The sequence below is a fragment of the Arachis hypogaea genome, chromosome 12 (assembly GCF_003086295.3).
Source record: "Arachis hypogaea cultivar Tifrunner chromosome 12, arahy.Tifrunner.gnm2.J5K5, whole genome shotgun sequence".
Classification (NCBI taxonomy): domain Eukaryota; kingdom Viridiplantae; phylum Streptophyta; class Magnoliopsida; order Fabales; family Fabaceae; genus Arachis; species Arachis hypogaea.
The window spans coordinates 81,147,595-81,169,997 of record NC_092047.1 but is presented as its reverse complement, the minus strand read 5'-3'; the positions used below and the strand labels follow the sequence as shown (position 1 = coordinate 81,169,997).

The 22,403-nt window shown below is 39.2% G+C and overlaps 1 non-coding gene across 1 annotated transcript; it reads left to right on the top strand.

Annotated features, from left to right (window-relative positions):
• Nucleotides 1–21,116: 21,116 nt before the first annotated feature.
• Nucleotides 21,117–21,224, top strand: LOC112730974 (small nucleolar RNA R71). The gene has a single exon (XR_003166772.1). It is a non-coding gene; the product is annotated as a small nucleolar RNA R71 (small nucleolar RNA).
• The last annotated feature ends 1,179 nt before the right edge of the window (nt 21,225–22,403 follow it).

Genomic DNA, 22,403 nt, shown 5'->3' with positions numbered 1-22,403 from the left:
CTTCTGCTATTTGCCTTGACAGCTGCTGCTTTGTTTGCTTAAACTGTTCGTCCATATATATATTAGCCATCCTTGTCTCTTGTAACCTGTCTTTAAATTCGGCTAGCTGCTTTGTTAGAAAGTCCAATTGCTGATTGAATTCAGCAGCTTGTTTTACAGGACTGAGTTCAGCATTTACTGTTTTAACCTCTTCATTCATGGAAGGGTTGCTGCTTAGGTACAGATGCTGATTCCTGGCAACTGTATCAATGAGCTCTTGAGCCTCTTCAATTGTCTTTCTCATGTGGATAGATCCACCAGCTGAGTAATCTAGAGACATCTGAGCTCCTTCTGCAAGCCCATAGTAGAAGATGTCTAACTGAACCCACTCTGAAAACATTTCAGAGGGGCATTTTCGTAGCATCTCTCTGTATCTCTCCCAGGCATCATAAAGAGATTCATTATCTCCTTGTTTAAAGCCTTGGATGTCCAGCCTTAGCTGTGTCATCCTTTTTGGAGGAAAATATTGATTCAGGAATTTTTCTGTCAGCTGTTTCCATGTCCTTATGCTGGCCTTAGGTTGGTTATTCAACCACCTCTTAGCTTGATCTTTTACAGCAAATGGAAACAGTAATAGTCTGTAGACATCCTGATCTATTTCTTTATCATGTACTGTGTCAGTAATTTGTAAAAACTGTGCCAGAAACTCTGTAGGTTCTTCCTGTGGAAGACTGGAATACTGGCAATTTTGCTGCACCATGATAATGAGCTGAGGATTCAACTCAAAGCTACTGACTCCAATGGAGGGTATGCAGATACTACTCCCATATGAAGCAGTAGAGGGGTTAGCATATGACCCCAGAGTCCTCCTGGACTGTTCATTTCCACTTAGATCCATGATGGAGAAAGGGAGATGATATAAAAAAATATTTTTATTTATTTATTTATTTATTTATTTATTTATTTATTTATTTCGAAAATAAAATAAATTAAAATAAAATAAATAAAAATAGGTGAAGATTTTCGAAAAAAATTGAGGGGAGAGAAAGTGGTAAGGAAGTTTTGAAAAAGATATGATTTGGAAAAGATTTTAAATTTTTTTTTAAAAAAAATCTGAATTTTTTTTTTAAAAATAATTTTCGAAAATTTGTTTTAAAATTAGAGAGAAAAGATATTTTTGAATTTAGTGAGGAAAGAGAAAAACAATAAAATAGCACAAGACTTAAAACTTTTAGATCTAATGCTCCTTATTTTCGAAAATTTTGGAGGGAAAACACCAAGGAACACCAAACTTAAAAATTTTAAGATCAAGACACAAGAAAAACTCAAGAACACTTTGAAGACTCACAAGAACACAAGAACATGAAGAAAGAACACCAAACTTAAAATTTTTAGAAAACCAAACCAAAATTTTCGAAAACCAAAGGGAAATCAACAAGAAAACACCAAACTTAAAGTTTGGCACAAAATTTAATAGAGAAATTATTATTTATGAAAAAGAAGATTTTGAAAAGAATATAAAAGATTCTAACCCAATTACCAAGAACACAGACTAACGCTCTAGCCAAATGAGTTATGAATGTAACACTTGTTTTGAAGAAGTATTTTAATTTTTTTTTGAAAACTAATGTTTTGAAAAGGCACAGGAAAACAAGAAGAATCACAAAACAAGAAAAACCAGAGATTAAACAAGAAAAGTCAATAAATAAAAAAATAAAATTTTTGAATTTTTTTTTTTTGAAAAAGAAAATAAGGATTCTAAAATTTTAACCAAAAACAATAATAAGAGACTCTAAACCAAAAAGAAAAATTTTTCCTAATCTAAGCAACAAAATAAACCGTCAGTTGTTCAAACACGAACAATCCCCGGCAACGGCGCCAAAAACTTGGTGCACGAATTGTGAATCACACTTTTCACAACTCGTACCACTGACCAGCAAGTGCACTGGGTCGTCCAAGTAATACCTCACGTGAGTAAGGGTCGAATCCCACGGAGATTGTTGGTTTGAAGCAATCTATGGTTATCTTGTAAATCTTAGTCAGGAAGTCAATTATGTTTATCAGTTGAATTGCAAATAAACAAGAGAGCATGGATTAAAGGTTACTTGTTATGCAGTAATGGAGAATATGTTGGAGTTTTGGAGATGCCTTGTCTTCTGAATCTCTGCTTTCTTCTGTCTTCTTGTTCACGCACGCACGTCCTCCTATGGCAAACTGTGTGTTGGTGGATCACCGTTGTCAATGGCTACCTTCCATCCTTCCAGTGAAAACTACGCTCACGCGCTCTGTCACAGCACGGCTAATCACCGGTTGGTTCTCGATCCGGTTGGAATAGATTCCCTTGATTCCTTTGCGTTTGTCACTAACGCCCAGCCTTCAGGAGTTTGAAACTCGTCACAGTCATTCAATCCTTGAATCCTATTCGGAATACCATAGACAAGGTTTAGACTTTCCGGATTCTCATGAATGCCGCCATCTATTCTAGCTTATACCACGAAAATTCTGGTTAAGAGATCTAAGAGATACTCATTCAATCTAATATAGAATGGAGGTGGTTGTCAGGCACACGTTCATGGGTTGAGAATGGTGATGAGTGTCACAGTTCATCACCTTCATCACAGTTAAGCGTGAATGAATATCTTAGATAGGAACAGGCGTGTTTGAATAGAAAACAGAAATACTTGCATTAATTCATCGAGACACAGCAGAGCTCCTCACCCCCAACAATGGAGTTTAGAGACTCATGCCATCAAAGAGTACAAAGTTCAGATCTAAAATGTCATGAGATACGAAATAAGTCTCTAAAAGTTGTTTAAATACTAAACTAGTAGCCTAGGTTTACAAAAAATGAGTAAACTATGATAGATGGTGCAGAGATCCACTTTTGGGGCCCACTTGGTGTGTGCTGGGGCTGAGACTTAAGCAATTCACGTGCATAAGGCCATTTTGGGCATTCAACGCCAGGTTTGGATCCATTTCTGGCGTTGAACTCCAACTTTTAATCCTTTTCTGGCGCTGGACGCCAGAATTGGGCAGAGAACTGGCGTTGAACGCCAGTTTACGTCGTCTATTCTTGAGCAAAGTATAGACTATTATATATTTCTGGAAAGCCCTGGATGTCTACTTTCCAAATCAATTGGAAGCGCACCATTTCGAGTTCTGTAGCTCCAGAAAATCCACTTTGAGTGCAGGGAGGTCAGAATCCAACAGCATCAGCAGTCCTTTTTCAGCCTAAATCAGATTTTTGCTCAGCTCCCTCAATTTATCCAGAAAAATACCTGAAATTACAGAAAAATACACAACTCATAGTAAATTCCAGAAATATGAATTTTTCCTAAAAACTAATGGAAATAAACTAAAAACTAACTAAAACATACTAAAAACTATATGAAATTAACCCCAAAAAGCGTATAAAATATCCGCTCATCACTTTTTGATCTTCTCTAATCTCATGGAGAATGATGGAGTGCTCTTGGTGTTCCATCCTTAGTTGTCTCATGTTGGAACTTAATTCTCCTAGGAAAGTGTTGATTTTCTCCCAATAGTTTTGTGGAGGGAAGTGCATCCCTTGAGGCATCTCAGGGATTTCATGGTGAGAAATTTCCTCATGCTCTTGTTGAGGTCCATGATCTCTTGTTTGCTCCATCCTTTTCTTGGTGATGGGCTTGTTCTCATCAATGAGGAAGTCTCCTTCTATGTCAATTCCAGCTGAATTGCAGAGGTGACAAATGAGGTGAGGAAAAGCTAACCTTGCCAAAGTGGAGGACTTGTCAGCCACCTTGTAGAATTCTTGAGGTATAATCTCGTGAACTTCCACTTCCTCCCCAATCATGATACTATGGATCATGATGGCTCAATCTACAGTAACTTCAGACCGGTTGCTAGTCGGAATAATTGAGCGTTGGATGAACTCCAACCATCCTCTAGCTACAGGCTTAAGGTCCAGTCTTCTCAATTGAACCGGCTTGCCTCTTGAGTCAACTTTTCATTGAGCTCCTTCCACACATATGTCCATGAGGACTTGGTCCAACCTTTGATCAAAGTTGACCCTTCTAGTGTAGGGGCGTGCGTTTTCTTGCATCATTGGCAAGTTGAACGCCAACCTTACATTTTCTAGACTGAAATCTAAGTATTTCCCCCAAACCATGGTAAGCCAGTTCTTTGGGTTTGTGTTCACACTTTGATCATGGTTCCTAGTGATCCATGTGTTTGCATAGAACTCTTGAACCATTAAGATCCCGACTTGTTGAATAGGATTAGAGAGAACTTCCCATCCTCTTCTTCTAATCTCTTGTCGGATCTCTGGATATTCGCTCTTTTTGAGCTTAAAAGGGACCTCAGGGATTACCTTTTTCTTGGCCACAACTTCATAGAAGTGGTCTTGATGGACCTTTGAGATGAATCTCTCCATCTCCCTTGACTCAGAGGTGGAAGCAATTGCCTTCCCTTTCCTCTTTCTTGAGGTTTCTATGGCCTTAGGTGCCATTAATGGTTATGAAAAAACAAAAAGTAATGCTTTTACCACACCAAACTTAAAAGGTTTGCTCGTCCCCGAGCAAAAGAAGAAAGGAAGTAGTAGAAGAAGAAGAAAATAGAGGAGATGGAGGGAGAGGGTGTATTCGGCCATTAGGAGGAGGAGTGGTGGTTGTAATGTGTGAAAATGGAGTAATGTTGAGGGGTTTATATAGGGGTGGGGGGAAGGGTAGGTTTCGGCCATTAGGGTTGGTTTGGGAGGGAAAAGAATTTGAATTTTGGAGGTATGTGGGGTTTATGGGGAAGAGTGGATGGATGTGAGTGGTTAACGGTATTTGGGGAAGAGGTACGGAGGTGATTGGTGAAGGGTATTTGGGGAAGAGGTATGGAGGCGATTGGTGAAGGGTATTTGTGGAAGAGAGTTATGAAAAGGTGTGAAGAGGAGAGAAGAAGAGGTGGGGTAGGTGGGGATCCTGTGGGGTCCACAGATCCTGTGGGGTTAAGGACTTAGCATCCCTGCTCCAATTAGGCGTGCAAAATTCCCTTAGAAAGCATGTCTGGCATTAAACGCCAGCTTGCTGCTTGTTTTTGGCGTTTAACGCCAAATCCATGCTCTGTTCTGGCGTTAAACGCCAGTCTGGTGCTTCTTACTGGCGTTTAAACGCCAGTAAGCTCTTCCTCCAGGGTGAGTGAAGAGAGGAAGATTGATGGTTTAGAGGTTATAGTAAACTCTCGTTGCAAGTATAGTTACTAAACCAAACAATCAACCTTTCTTACAAAAGTTTTGGTTGTCACAAGTAACAAATCCCTTTTAAAATTGATAACCAAGTATTTAAACCTCGGGTCGTCTTCTCAAGGAATTGCAAGGAAGTATGTTCTTATTATTGGTTAGGAGTCTTGTAAATTGGGAGTTTTGAAAGTAAGGAACCAGTATGTTAAATGATAAGAAAAATAAAATAGCAATAATAAAATAAACTCTTGGCAAGGTATTAGAACTGGAAGTCCTATCCTTATCAATTGTGATGAGAATTGGATTTTAATCCCACTTTGTTAATCTCTAACTATGAAGGTAAATCAAGTAGATTAATTAGGTTAATCCTCAGGTCCTAGTCAATTCCTATGGAAAGACTAGAGTTATTGGAGCAACTCCCAATTTCAACCACTGCTTTATTTGACAGCTCAAGCATTACCAATTACTTAACCAAAGCCAAAAGGGAAGAGAATATCTAAATCAAATTAAAAGCATCAATGTAAATAAAGCAAAGCAATCTTAAATCTGAAATACCTCAAATAATATTAATTAAGAAAATCATAACATGAATATAGCATAAGCAAAATTGAAAAGATAAATATCAATTAAAGTAATAAAATAAAAGTAGAAAAAACAAATTAGAGGAACGTTGAACCTGTAATAAAGAAGAAATAATCCTAAATCCTAAAACTAAATCCTAAGAGAGAGGAGAGAACCTCTCTCTCTAAAAACTACATCTAAAAACCTAAAATTGTGAATTATGAAAGCATGATTATGAATGGATGCATTCCCCCACTGTATAGCCTCTAATCTATGTGTTCTGGGCTGAAAACTGGGTCAAAAACAGCTCAGAAATCGCCCCCTGCGATTTCTGTTACATTCAGGTCGCGGGAAAGTGACGCGGAGGCGTCGTCCACGCGTCCACGCGGATTGAAGTTCGCAGATGCGACGTGGACACGTCATTCACGCGTTCGCGTCACCTAAAGTCGGGGAAGTTATAGCAAATTATATATCAAATCGAAGCCCCAGACATTAGCTTTCCAACGCAACTAGAACCGCATCATTTGGACCTCTGTAGCTCAAGTTATGACCGTTTGAGTGCAGAGAGGTCAGGCTGGACAGCTTTAGCAGTTCCTTCAGTTTCTTGTATTCCTTCCACTTTTGCATGCTTCCTTTCCATCCTCTGAGCCATTCCTGCCCTGTAATCTCTGAAATCACTTAACACACATATCAAGGCATCTAATGGTGATAAGAGAGGATTAATAGTAGCAATATAAAGGTCAAAGAAGCATGTTTTCAATCATAGCACAAAATCAGGAAGGAGAATGTAAACTCATGCAAATAGTATGAATAAGTGGGTAAAGAGTTGATAAAATCCACTCAATTGAGCACAAGATAAACCATAAAATAGTGGTTTATCAACCTCCCCACACTTAAACATTAGCATGTCCTCATGCTAAGCTCAAGAGAAGCTATAAAGGAGTGAAGAGAAATGATAGAATGTATGAAATGCAACCTATCTGTATGAATGCAACTACATGCAAAATATTTCTACCTACTTGGTTAAAAAGTAAATAAATTCTCCAAGAATAAATATGAACTGGATTTCACTAATTCAAATCATGAAAATGAAGTACAAATAGACTTGCAAGAAGAAAATAGCTCATGAAAGCAGGGAACAAGGAATTGAGCATCGAACCCTCGCTAGTAGTGTATACACTCTAATCACTCAAGTGTTTAAGGTTCGATTCTCTCAATTCTCTACTAACCTTGCTTTCTAAGGCTTGCTTTTCTTCTACCAATCAACATAAATTTAATGCACAGATACACATATCAAGAGGTCTTTTAAGGGTTGTAATGGGGTTAGGGTCAAGGTAGGATTGTATTTGGCGAAGTAGACTAAAATCTGAATCCTTAATTAACTTAAACTTTCCACCTAACTTTAGACAATCCATGTAATCATAATACAAAACCTAACTATCCATTAACCATGTTTTCTACATATTCATGCATTCTAATTTCAAGTACAGTACATATGCATTGCTTTCACCACTTACTTTGGGGCATTTTGTTCCCTTTTTGCTTAATTGCTCTTTTTTTTTCTTTTCTTTTTCTCACTTTTATATATATATATATATATATATATATATATATATATATATATATTTTTTTTTTTTTTTTCTCAATGCATATGATTAAATTATTGGATGCATGAATCATGTCCTAAACATTTTTTTTCACATTTTCAGAAAATTCTAACATACTCAATTCTCAAACCAAATGTTTCCAAACTCAATTTTCCCACACTTAAATTATAAACACTCTCACTAGTCTAAGCTAACAAAGGATTCAAATTAAGGGCATTATTGTCTTTCTCTTAGAGTTAATGATGTGCTAAAGTAAAGAACAAAGGGGTATAATAGCCTCAACATTGGTTTGCAAAGAATAATGAAAGAGTAAGGCCATATGGGTATGTAAGCTCAGTGAAACAAAGGCCTCAATCATGTAAGTGTATGCATACATCAAACCATGAAAATATAGAATTAAGCAAGACAAAGATAACAATTTTAGAGAGAAAAACACACCAAAAATAAAATATTGGTTGGTAAAATGCAACCAATTCAAATAGCTCAAAAATCTCACAGGTTTTGTGTGTTCGAGCTCTAAACCATGTTCCAATATAATATTTCTTTAAACAAGTTGGTGCACGAAATTGTGTATGTCAATGTCAATATTACTATTTCTTACAATTTTGCACAACTAACCAGCAAGTGCACTGGGTCGTCCAAGTAATACCTTACGTGAGTAAGGGTCGAATCCCACGGAGATTGTTGGCTTGAAGCAAGCTATAGTTATCTTATTATTCTTAGTTAGGATACCAACAACAGTGTTTTTCAAGTTCAATTGTGAAAAGTAAAAAGGCATAAAATAAATACTTATTGTGCAATAATGGAGAATATGTTGGAGTTTTGGAGATGCTTTGTCATCTAAATTTCAGCTTTTCTCTTGTGCTCCTCTTCACACACGCAAGGCTCCTCCTATGGCAAGCTATATGTAGGGTGTCACCGTTGTCAATGGCTACTTCCGATCCTCTCAGTGAAAATGGTCCAAATGCTCTATCACAGCACGGCTAATCATCTGTTGGTTCTCGATCATGTCGGAATAAGATCCATTGATCCTTTTGCGTCTGTCACTACGCTCAACAATCGCGAGTTTGAAGCTCGTCACAGCCATTCAATCCTTGAATCCTACTCGGAATACCACAGACAAGGTTTAGACTTTTCGGATTCTCATGAATGCCGCCATCAATACTAGCTTATACCACGAAGATTCTGATTAAGAAATCTAAGAGATACTCATTCAATCTAATGTAGAACGGAGGTAGTTGTTAGGCACACGTCCAAGGATTGAGGAAGGTGATGAGGGTCGCGGATCATCACCTTTTTCATAGTGAAGCGAGAATGAACATCTTAGATAGAAACAAGCGTGTTTGAATGGAAAACATAAATAATTGCATTAATTCATCGAGACGCTGCAGAGCTCCTCACCCTCAACAATGGAGTTTAGAGACTCATGCCGTCAAAGAGTACAAAGTTTAGATCTAAAAATGTCGTGAGATACAAAATAAATTTCTAAAAGTTATTTAAATACTAAACTAGTAACCTAGGTTTATAGAAAATGAGTAAACTATGATAGATAGTGCAGAAATCTACTTCTGGGACCCACTTGGTGTGTGCTGGGGTTGAGACTTAAGCTTCTCACGTGCCTGGGCTGTTTCTGGCGCTGAACGCCGAACTGCAACATGGAACTGCCGTTGAACGCCAGTTTACGTCGTCTATCCTTGAGCAAAGTATGGACTATTATATATTTCTGGAAAGCCCTGGATGTCTACTTTCCAACGCAATTGAGAGCGCGCCAATTGGACTCTTGTAGCCTCAGAAAATCCATTTCGAATGCAGAGAGGTCAGAATCCAACAGCATCAGCAGTCCTTTTTCAGGCTGAATCAGATTTTTGCTCAGCTTCCTCAATTTCAGCCAGAAAGTACCTGAAATTACAGAAAAATACACAAACTCATAGTAAAGTCCAGAAATATGAATTTTGCTTAGAAACTAATGAAAATATACTAAAAACTAACTAAAACATACTAAAAACTACATGAAATTAACCCCAAAAAGCGTATAAAATATCCGCTCATCACAACACCAAACTTAAACTGTTGCTTGTCCCCAAGCAACTAGACAAATAAAACAGAATACAAATAAGTCAAGAAGCAATAATTTCTCAGAGTTTTTGAGTGAAGCTCAGATTCTAATTAGATGAGCGGGACTAGTAGCTTTTTGCGTCCGAACAGTTTTGGCATCTCACTTTATCCATTGAAGCTCAGAATGATTGGCATCTATAGGAACTTAGAATTCAGATAGTGTTATTGAGTCTCCTAGTTCAGTATGTTGATTCTTGAACACAGCTACTTTATGAGTCTTGGCCGTGGCCCTAAGCACTTTGTTTTCCAGTATTACCACCGGATACATAAATGCCACAGACACATAATTGGGTGAACCTTTTCAGATTGTGACTCAGCTTTGCTAGAGTCCCCAATTAGAGGTGTCCAGGGTTCTTAAGCACACTCTTCTTTTTTCTTTGGACCTTGACTTTAACCGCTTAGTCTCAAGTTTTCACTTGACACCTTCACGCCACAAGCACATGGTTAGGGACAGCTTGGTTTAGCCGCTTAGGCCAGGATTTGATTCCTTTAGGCCCTCCTATCCACTGATGCTCAAAGCCTTGGATCCTTTTTCTGCTTGCTTTTTCTTTTTCTCTCTCTCTCTTTTTTTTTTCTTTTTTTTTCTGTAAGCTTTTGTATTCACTGCTTTTTCTTGCTTCAAGAATCAATTTGTTTATGATTTTTCAGATTATCAAATAACATTTCTCCTTTTTCATCATTCTTTTAAGAGCCAACATATTTAACATTGATAAACATCAAATTCAAAAGACCTATGCACTGTTCAAGCATTCATTCAGAAGACAAAAAGTATTGCCACCATATGTAAATAATTAGAATTTTTCTTATTAAAAACTCGAAAAATATTGCCTCCTTATTCTAAAGAAAATCTGCTATTTTATTCATGTTTAATGATGATGAGAAAAATAAATTATAGCTTAATTGGAGATAAAATCAAAATATAGATACTAATTACTACTATATAACTTCTAAGGTAAAACTCAAATAAGAACAATTATCACGGAGTTAAGGCTAAGATTAGAACTTAACAACCTTGACTTTGGGAAGTGGATGCCTCTTTAGTCTGTGGAGTGCTTGGTCCTTCAAGAGATAGCTTCTGACGCTTTAATTCCTTCAGTTCACGCCCTTGCTCTTCTTGTTCTCTGAGCAGTTTGCAGAGCATGCTATTTTGATTTTACTGTTCTTCCTTTATTTGATCCATAGCTTCTTGCAACTTGGTAACAGATGCTTCAAGATGTTCCCAATATTCAAATTGAGGGATTTCCGGGAGGAATTCCTGTGCCCCCCTCTTAATGGGGTTATCCTGCACTTGTTGTTTTTTCATTGTGGTTTTAGTGATTGGTTGCTCAACTGAGATATACTCTGTTATTCCCATCCTCACTCCAGCATCTTTGCAGAGCATAGAGATTAAGCTTGGGTAAACCAACCTTGCATCCTTGGAGTTCTTGTTTGCAATTATGTAAAGTTCACATGAAATCAGTTGATGAACTTCCACTTCTTTTCCCAACATAATGCAATGGATCATCACTGCTCTCTTAATGGTGACTTCAGAGCGGTTGCTAGTGGGCAATATAAAACGTCCAATGAAGTCCAGCCATCCTCTGGCGACTGGTTTGAGATCTTATCTCTTGAGTTGATTTGGGACGCCCTTGCTGCTGGTGGTCCACCTGGCTCCAGGGATGCATATATCCTCTAGAATCTTGTCCAGGCCCTTGTTTGTTCTCATCATTCTCCTATTGAAGGAGTCTGGGTCATCTTTCAGCTGAGGTAGCTTAAAGATCTCCCTGATTTTGTCAGGGTGGATGTGAAAAATCTTTCCTCTGACCAAGGTCCGATAGTCATAGAGGGCAGTTCCAGATATTCTCTGCCTGTCTGTCTGCCACAGATTAGCGTAGAAGTCCTGAACCATATTCCTTCCCACTTTTATTTCAGGATTAGCTAGGATTTCCCAGTTCCTGTTTCAAATTTTCTCTTGGATCTCCGGATATTCATCTTCTTTCAGATCAAATTTGACTTCCGGGATCACTGATCTTAGACCCATTATTTTGTAGTAATGGTCTGAATGTTCTTTGGTTAAGAACTTCCCTTGATTCCAAAGTGGTTTTGGAATACTCTCTTTCTTGTCTCTTGGAGTGGGTTGTTTTCCTTTAGGATCCATGATCTTAGTGGTTATGGTTTAGTGATCACGGATAAACACACCAAACTTAGAGGTTTGCTTGTCCTCAAGCAAAAGAAAAGAAAGGAGAGGGATAGAAGGAAAGCTAGTGTCGAATGGTGGATGAGAGGAGGGAGGCCAAATGTGGCTTTAAAAGGGAGGGGGTGGGTTTTCGAAAATTTTAAAAAGATAAGATAGAGGATATGATTTATAAAAGATAAGTATGATAAGAAAAAGATATAAAAATTTGTGGATGATATTTGGAAAAGATAATTCTGAAATTTATTTATTTTGAAAAAGATTTTGAGTTTTGAAAATTTTGAAAAAGAGTTGGATTGGATTAAAAAAAGATATGTGTTTATGGATTAAGATATATTTGATATTTTTGAAATAGGGATTTTAGAAATTAGGGTTAAAAAAAGTTTTGGAATTGAGAGTTTGTAACATGTTTATGCAAGAAATCATGAATTGAAACATGAAAATTAAAATTAAAATAAAAAATGTGAAGAAAAAACGAATTTACCTCCTCCCTACCATCCTGGTGTTAAACGCCCAAATGCTGCTTCTACTAGGCGTTCAACGCCCAGTTGTTGCTTCTTTCTGGCGTTGAACACCAGGAATTCCTTTGTCACTGGGCGTTTTTCTGAACGCCCAGGATGCTGTAAATCTGGCGTTAAATGTCCAGAAGCTGCTTCTTTCTGGCATTTAACACCCAGATGGCTATCTTTACTGGCGTTAAACGCCCAGTAGATGCTCCTTTTAGGCGTTTAACGCCCTGTTGTGCCTCTTACTGGCGTTTTCTTGCCAGTGAGCTCTTTTTCTTTGTTTTGTGTGCTGAATCCTTCTGTAACCCTGTGAACCTATGCAATTGAATTTTTACCATATTAAAATTGAATTTATATGCTCTAAAAATAAATAAAATGAAGAATAGGGCAAAATAACAGAAAGAGTTTTGCCAATGGCTGGGTTGCCTCCCAGCAAGCGCTTCTTTATTGTCTTTAGCTAGACTTTGCTGAGCTTTTAAACTAGCCTCAGCCTTGAGCACTCTTGCTCAACGTTGCCTTCAAGATAGTGTTCGATTCTCTGTCCATTAACAATGAACTTCTTATCAGAATCAATGTCTTGAAGCTCCACATAACCATATGGTGATACACTTGTAATCACATATGGTCCTCTCCACCGGGATTTCAGTTTCCCAGGGAATAGCCTGAGCCTAGAGTTAAATAATAGAACCTTTTGTCCTGGTTCAAAGACTCTTGATGACAGCTTCCTGTCATTCCACCTTTTTGATTTCTCCTTATAAAGCTTGGCATTTTCGAAAGCAGTGAGTCTAAATTCCTCTAGCTCATTTAGCTGGAGTAATCTTTTTTCTCCGGCTAATTTGGCATCAAAGTTCAGGAATATGGTTGCCCAGTAGGCCTTATGTTCCAGTTCCACGGGCAGATGACAGGCCTTACCATACATAAGCTAGTATGGAGAGGTCCCTATAGGAGTCTTGAATGCTGTTCTATAAGCCCACAGAGCATCATCCAAGCCTCTTGCCCAATCCTTTCTACGGTACTTACAGTCCGTTCCAGGATTCTTTTTAGTTCTCTGTTAGAGACTTCAGCTTGCCCATTTGTCTATGGATGATATGGAGTTGCCACCTTGTGGCTAATCCCATATCGGACCATGGCAGAGTAAAGCTGTTTGTTGCAGAAGTGAGTGCCCTCATCACTGATTAGTACTCTAGGGACACCAAACCTGCTGAAGATATGTTTCTAGAGGAACTTCAGCACTATCTTAGTATCATTAGTGGGTGTGGCAATGGCCTCTATCCATTTGGATACATAGTCAACTGCCACCAGAATGAAAGTGTTTTGAGTATGATGGTGGGAAAGGGCCCATGAAGTCAATTCCCTATACGTCAAACAACTCAATCTCCAGGATCCCTTGTTGAGGCATGGCGTAACCATGGGGCAGATTACCAGCTCTTTGGCAACTGTCATAGTTACGTACAAACTCTCGGGAATCTCTATAGAGGGTAGGCCAGTAGAAGCTACATTGGAGGACCTTGGTGGCTGTTCGCTCACCTCCGAAATGGCCTCCATATTGTGATCCATGGCAATGCCATAAGATCCTCTGAGCTTTTTCTCTAGGCACACACTTACGGATTATTCCGTCTGCACATCTCTTAAAGAGATAGGGTTCATCCCACAAGTAGTACTTTGCATCAGTGATTAATTTTTTCTTTTGTTGCCTGCTGTACTCCTTGGGTATGAACCTTGCAGCTTTATAGTTTGCAATGTCTGCAAACCATGTTGTTTCCTGAATGGCAAACAAATGCTCATACGGAAAGGTCTCAAAGATCTCAATAGAGGGGGAAACTCCCCTTCTACTGGTTCTATCCGGGACAGATAATCAGCCACTTGGTTCTCTGTCCCTTTTCTGTCTCTTATTTCTATATCAAACTCTTGCAGAAGTAACACCCATCTTATGAGCCTGGGTTTTGAATCCTGTTTTGTGAGTAGATATTTAAGAGCAGCATGGTCAGTGTACACAATCACCTTTGATCCCACTAAGTAAGATCTAAACTTGTCAATGGCATAAACCACTGCAAGTAATTCCTTTTCTGTGGTTGTGTAATTTTTCTGGGCATCATTTAAAACACGGCTAGCATAATAAATGACATGCAGAAGCTTGTCATGCCTCTGCCCCAGTACTGCACCAATGGCGTGGTCATTGGCATCATATATTAGTTCGAATGGTAATGTCCAGTTTGGTGCAGAAATGACTGGTGCTGTGACCAGCTTAGCTTTCAGGGTCTCAAACGCTTGCAGACACTCTGTGTCAAACACAAATGGCGTGTCAGCAGCTAGTAGATTGCCCAGGGGTTTTGCAATTTTTGAAAAATCTTTTATAAACCTCCTGTAGAATCCTGCATGCCCCAGAAAGCTTCTGATTGCCTTAACATTGGCAGGTGGTGGTAATTTTTCAATCACCTTGGTGCACGAAATTGTGATGTCCAGGCTCGAACAATCCCTGGTAATGGCTCCAAAGCTTGGTGCTTTGATCTTAATTCATAATTGTCACAACTTCGATACAACTAACCAGCAAGTGCACTAGGTCGTCCAAGTAATACCTTACGTGAGTAAGGGTCGAATCCCACGGAGATTGTTGGTATGAAGCAAGCTATGGTCACCTTGTAAATCTCAGTCAGGCGGATATAAAATAATCATGGAGTTTTCGAATTTAATATAATAAAATAGGGATAGAGATACTTATGTAAATCATTGGTAGGAATTTCAGATAAGCGAATGGAGATACTTTTCGTTCCTCTGAACCTCTGCTTTCCTGCTATCTTCATCCAATCAGTCTTACTCCTTTCCATGGCTGGCTTTATGCAAGGGCATCACCGTTGTCAGTGGCTACATCCCCTCCTCTCAGTGAATAATATGCTCACGCACCCTGTCATGGCACGGCTATTCATCTGTCGGTTCCCGATCATGCTGGAATAGGATTCACCCTCCTTTTGCGTCTGTCACTAACGCCCAGCACTCGCGAGTTTGAAGCTCGTCATAGTCATTCAATCATTGAATCCTACTCAGAATACCACAGACAAGGTTTAGACCTTCCGGATTCTCTTGAATGCCGCCATCATTCTAGCTTACGCCACGAAGATTCTGGTTAGGAGATCTAAGAGATACTCATTCTAGCTTAATTCATGTAGAACAGAAGTGTTTGTCAGGCACGCGTTCATAAGGGAGAAGGATGATGAGCGTCACACATAATCATCACCTTCATCACGTTCTTGGGTGCGAATGGATATCTTAGAAGAGAAATAAGAAGAATTGAATAGAAAACAGTAGTACTTTGCATTAATCTTTGAGGAACAACAGAGCTCCACACCTTAATCTATGGAGTGTAGAAACTCTACCGTTGAAAATACATAAGTGAAAGGTCCAGGCATGGCCGAGATGGCCAGCCCCCTTAACGTGATCAATAGTCTCCTAAGATGAACAATGGATTAAAACTGAGACCAAAGATTCCTAATACAATAGTAAGAGGTCCTATTTATAATAAACTAGTCACTAGGGTTTACATGAGTAAGTAATTGATGCATAAATCCACTTCCGGGGCCCACTTGGTGTGTGTTTGGGCTGAGCTTAAGTGTTGCACGTGCAGAGGCCATTTGTGGAGTTGAACGCCAGTTTCTGTGCCAGTTTGGGCGTTCAACTCTGGTTTTGGATCCTTTTCTGGCGCTGGACGCCAGATTTGGGCAGAAGGCTGGCGTTGAACGCCAGTTTACGTAGTCAATTCTTGGCCAAAGTATGGACTATTATATATTGCTGGAAAGCCCTGGATGTCTATTTTCCAACGCAATTGGAAGCGCGCCATTTCAAGTTCTGTAGCTCCAGAAATTCCACTTTGAGTGCAGGGAGGTCAGAATCCAACAGCATCAGCAGTCCTTTTTCAACCTCTGAATCTGATTTCTGCTCAAGTCCCTCAATTTCAGCCAGAAAATACCTGAAATCACAGAAAAACACACAAACTCATAGTAAAGTCCATAAATGTAAATTTAACATAAAAACTAATGAAAACATCCCTAAAAGTAACTAGATTCTACTAAAAACATACTAAAAACAATGCCAAAAAGCGTATAAATTATCCGCTCATCACAACACCAAACTTAAATTGTTGCTTGTCCCCAAGCAACTGAAAATCAAATAGGATAAAAAGAAGAGAATATACTACAAATTCCAAACTATCAATGAAACAGAGCTTCAATCATATGAGCGGGACTTATAGCTTTTTGCTTCTTGAATAGTTTTGGCATCTCACTTTATCCATTGAGGTTCAGAATGATTGGCATCTATAGGAACTTCAGATTTCGAATAGTGTTATTGACTCTCCTAGTTCAGTATGATGATTCTTGAACACAGCTTCTTTATGAGTCTTGGCCGTGGCCCTAAGCACTTTGTTTTCCAGTATTACCACCAGATACATAAATGCCACAGACACATAATTGGGTGAACCTTTTCAGATTGTGACTCAGCTTTGCTAAAGTCCCCAATTAGAGGTGTCCAGGGTTCTTAAGCACACTCTTTTTTTTTGCTTTGGACCTTGACTTTAACCGCTCAGTCTCAAGTTTTCACTTGACACCTACACGCCACAAGCACATGGTTAGGGACAGCTTGGTTTAGCCGCTTAGACCAGGATTTTATTCCTTTAGGCCCTCCTATCCACTGATGCTCAAAGCCTTGGGATCCTTTTTATTTGCCCTTGCCTTTTGGTTTTAAGGGTTATTGGCTTTTTCTGCTTGCTTTTTCTTTTTCTTTCTATTTTTTTTCGCCTATTTTTTTCTCTTTCTTCTTTTTTTTTTTTCTGCAAGCTTTGTTTTTTTTGCTGCTTTTTCTTGCTTCAAGAATCATTTTTATGATTTTTTAGATTATCAAATAACATGTCTCCTAGTCATCATTCTTTCAAGAGCCAACATATTTAACATTCTTAAACAACAACTTAAAAAGACATATGCACTGTTCAAGCATACATTCAGAAAACAAGAAGCATTGTCACCACATCAATATAATTAAGCTAAGTTCAAGGATAAATTCGAAACTCATGTACTTCTTGTTCTTTTGAATTAAAACATTTTTCTTTTAAGAGAGGTGATGGATTCATAGGACATTCATATCTTTAAGACAAAGTTACTAACTACTAATGATCATGTAATGGGGACACAAACATAGATAAGCACATAGAAAACGAAAAACAGAAGTAAGAAGAACAAGGAATGAATCCACCTTAGTGATGGTGGCGTTTCCTTCTTGAGGAACCAATGATGTCCTTGAGCTCTTCTATGTCTCTTCCTTGTCTTTGTTGCTCCTCCCTCATTGCCTTTTGATCTTCTCTTATTTCATGCAGCATGATGGAGTGCTCTTGATGTTCCACCCTTAGTTGTCCCATATTGGAACTCAATTCTCCTAGGGAGGTGTTGATTTGCTCCCAATAATTTTGTGGAGGAAAGTGCATTTGAGGCATCTCAAGGATCTCATGGAAATGAGCTTCTTGCGCCTCTTGAGCTCCATGACTGGGCTCTCTTGCTTGCTCCATCTTTTTCTTAGTGATGGGCTTGTCCTCTTTGATGAGGATATCTCCCTCTATGTCAATCCCAGCTGAATTGCATAGGTGGCAAATGAGGTGAGGGAAGGCTAACCTTGCCATAGTGGAGGACTTGTCAGCCACCTTGTAGAGTTCTTGAGGTATAATCTCATGAACTTCCACCTCTTCTCCAATCATGATGCTATGGATCATGATGGCCCGGTCTATAGTAACCTCAGACCGGTTGCTAGTGGGAATGATTGAGCATTGAATAAACTCCAACCATCCTCTAGCTATAGGCTTGAGGTCCAATCTTCTTAGTTGAACCGGCTTGCCTTTGGAGTCAATCTTCCATTGAGCTCCTTCTGCACATATGTCCATAAGGACTTGGTCCAACCTTTGATCAAAGTTGACTCTCCTTGTGTAGGGGCGTGCGTTCTCTTCCATGTATGGCAAGTTGAACGCCAACCTCACATTCTCCGGACTAAAATCTAAGTATTTCCCCCGAACCATTGTAACATAGTTCTTTGGATCCGGGTTCTTACTTTGATCATGGTTCTTGGTGATCCATGCATTGGCATAGAACTCTTGAACCATTAGGATGCCGACTTGTTGGATGGGATTTGTTAGAACTTCCCACCCTCTTCTTTGAATTTCATGTCGGATCTCCGGATACTCATTTCTTTTGAGTTTAAAAGGGACCTCAGGGATCACCTTCTTCTTGGCCACAACATCATAGAAGTGGTCTTGATGGGCTTTGGAGATGAATCTTTCCATCTCCCATGACTCGGATGTGGAAGCTTTTATCTTCCCTTTCCCTCTTCTAGAGGATTCTCCGGTCTTGGGTGCCATCAATGGTAATGGAAAAACAAAAAAGCTATGCTTTTACCACACCAAACTTAGAATATTGCTCGCCCTCAAGCAATAAACAAAAGAATAGAAGAAGAAGAAGAAGAAATATGGAGAGGGAGAGGGAATTGTGGTTTCGGCCAAGAGGAGTGTAGAGGGATGTGTTGTGTGAATTTGAAGAAGAATGGAGGGCTTTATATAGGGTAGGGAGGTAGGGTATTGGTTCGGCCATATGGGTGGGTTTGGGTGGGAAATTGGTTTTGAATTTTGAAGGTAGGTGGAGTTTATGAGGTAGGTTTATGGGGAAGAGGAGATGGATGTGAGTGGTGAAGGTTTAGTGGGGAAGGGAGATTGAGGTGATTGGTGAGGGGTCTTTAGGGAAGAGTGTTTGTGGGGTTGTGTGAAAGAAAGTGGTGAGAAGAAGTGAGTGGAGGTAGGTGGGGATCCTGTGGGGTCCACAGATCCTGAGTGGATCCTGTGGGGTCCACAGATCCTGAGGTGTTCAAGGATTTACATCCCTGCACCCATGAGGCATGTAAAAATGCCTTTGTACCCAACTCTGGGCGTTCAGCGCCAGGTTGGTGGCCATTTTGGGCGTTCAACGCCCCTCTGTGTGCCATTTCTGGCGTTGAACGCCAGAACCATGCCTGTTCTGGCGTTCAGCGCCCAGAAGCTGCCCATTTTGGGCGTTCAGCGCCAGCATCATGCTCTGTTCTGGCGCTGAACGCCAGACAGATGCTCCTCCAGGGTATGATTTTTCTTCTGCTATTTTTGATTCTGTTTTCAATTTTTATATTTATTTTGTGACTCCACATGATCATGAACCTAAGAAAACATGAAAAACAATGAAAATAAAAGTTAGATAAACATTGGGTTGCCTCCCAACAAGCGCTTCTTTAATGTCAATAGCTTGACAGTGGGCTCTCATGGAGCCTCATAGATGTGCAGAGCTTTGTTGAGACTCTCCAACACCAAACTTAGAGTTTGGATATGGGAGTTCAACACCAAACTTAGAGTTTGATTGTGGGGGCTCTGGTTGACTCTGCTTTGAGAGAAGCTTTTTCTGCTTCCTCTCCATGGTTGCAGAGGGAGATCCTTGAGTTTTAAACACAAGGGAGTTCTCATTCCATTGAAGGACTATTTCACCTCTGTCAACATCAATCACAGCTCTTGCTGTGGCCAGGAAAGGTCTTCCTAGGATGATGGATTCATCCTCTTCCTTTCCAGTATCCAGGACTATGAAATCAGTAGGTATGTAAAGGCCCTCAACCTTTACTAATACATCTTCTACTTGTCCATAAGCATGTTTTCTTGAGCTGTCTGCCATCTCTAGTGAGATTTTAGCAGCTTGCACCCCATAGATTCCCAGTTTCTCTATTACAGAGAGGCGCATGAGGTTTATTCCTGAACCAAGGTCACACAGAGCCTTAAAGATCATGGTGCCAATGGTACAGGGTATTATGAACTTTCCAGGATCCTGTCTCTTCTGAGGTAATATCAGTTGATCCAGATCACTTAGTTCATTGATGAACAAGGGAGGTTCAACTTTCCAAGTATCAATGCCAAATAATTTGGCATTCAGCTTCATGATTGCACCAAGAAACTTGGCAGTTTGCTCTTCAATGACATCCTCATTCTCTTCAGAAGAGGAATACTCATCAGAGCTCATGAAGGGCATAAGGAGGTTCAATGGAATCTCTATGGTCTCTAGATGAGCCTCAGAGTCCTTTGGTTCCTCAGAGGGAAGCTCCTTATTGATCACTGGACGTCCCAGGAGGTCTTCCTTCTTGGGATTCACGTCCTCTCCTCTCCTCACAGGTTCGGCCATGGCGCTTATGTCAATGGCCTTGCACTCTCCTTTTGGATTCTCTTCTGTATTGCTTGGGAGAGTACTAGGAGGGATTTCAGTGATCCTTTTACTCAGCTGGCCCACTTGTGCCTCCAAATTTCTAATGGAAGACCTTGTTTCATTCATGAAACTTACAGTGGCCTTAGATAGATCAGAGACTAGATTTGCTAAATTAGAAGCATTTTGTTCAGAGTTCTCTGTCTGTTGCTGAGTTGATGATGGAAAAGGTTTGCTATTGCTAAACCTGTTTCTTCCACCATTATTAAAGCCTTGTTGGGGCTTTTGATCCTTCCATGAGAAATTTGGATGATTTCTCCATGTTGAGTTATAGGTGTTTCCATAAGGTTCACCTAAGTAATTTACCTCTGCTATTGCAGGGTTCTCAGGATCATAAGCTTCTTCTTCAGAAGATGCCTCTTGAGTACTGTTGGATGCAGCTTGCATTCCATGCAGACTCTGAGAAATCATATTGACTTGCTGAGTCAATATTTTATTCTGAGCCAATATGGCATTCAGAGTATCAACCTCAAGAACTCCCTTCTTCATAGGCGTCCCATTACTCACAGGATTCCTTTCAGAAGTGTACATGAACTGGTTATTAGCAACCATATCAATGAGTTCTTGAGCTTCTGCAGGCATTTTCTTTAGGTGAATGGATCCACCTGCAGAAGTGTCCAGTGACATCTTTGATAGCTCAGATAAACCATCATAGAATATATCCAGGATGGTCCATTCTGAAAGCATGTCAGAAGGACACTTTTTGGTCAACTGTTTGTATCTTTCCCAAGCTTCATAGAGGGATTCACCTTCTTTCTGTCTGAAGGTTTGAACATCAGCTCTAAGCTTGCTCAGCTTTTGAGGAGGAAAGTACTTGGCTAAGAAAGCCGTGACCAGCTTATCCCAAGAGTTCAGGCTGTCTTTATGTTGAGAATCCAACCATAATCTAGCTCTGTCTCTTACAGCAAAAGGGAAAAGCATGAGCCTGTAGACTTCAGAATCTACTCCATTAGTCTTAACAGTATCACATATCTGCAAGAATTCAGTTAAGAACTGAAAAGGATCTTCAGATGGAAGTCCATGAAACTTGCAGTTCTGCTGCATCAGAGAAACTAATTGAGGTTTCAGCTCAAAGTTGTTTGCTCCAATGGCAGGAATGGAGATGCTTCTTCCATGTAAATTGGAATTAGGTGCAGTGAAGTCACCAAGCATCTTCCTTACATTATTATTATTTTCGGCTGCCATCTCCTCTTCCTGTTTGAAAATTTCTGAAAGGTTATCTCTGGATTGTTGTATTTTAGCTTCTCTTAATTTTCTCTTCAGAGTCCTTTCCGGTTCTGGATCTGCTTCCACAAGAATGTTCTTATCCTTGCTCCTGCTCATATGACAAAGAAGAAGGCACAGAAAAATAATAATAATAATAGAGATCCTTTATACCATAATATAGGGATCCCTTTGTGAGTGGAAGAAAAGAGGGGGAGACAAAGAATGTGATGTAAAGGAAGAAACACAACTGTACGGATGGAAGAGATGTGAGATGAGATGTTAGGATATGAATGAATAAATAGAATAGGATGGGGGAGGGATAATTTTCGAAAATTATTTTGAAAAAGAGTTAGTGATTTTTGAAAAATGGTTTTTTTAAAAAAATGTTGGAAATTTTCGAAAAAATTTTTTTAAAATTTAAAAATAAAAATAATTAGTTAATAAAAAAAGAAATTTTTGAAAAAGAGGGAAGATATTTTCGAAAATTAGAGAGAGAGAGAGTTAGTTAGGTAGTTTTGAAAAAGTTAAGAAACAAACAAAAAGTTAGTTAGTTAGTTGAAACAAATTTTGAAAAGATAGGAAGTTAGGAGGTTAGGAAAGATATTTTGAAAAGATATTTTTGAAAAAGATAAGATGAGAAGATATTTTTTGAAAAGATATGATAGAAATTAGTTTTTGAAAAAGATTTAATTTTTAAAATCTCAATTAATGACTTGATTCATAAGAAATCACAAGATATGATTCTAGAACTTAAAGTTTGAA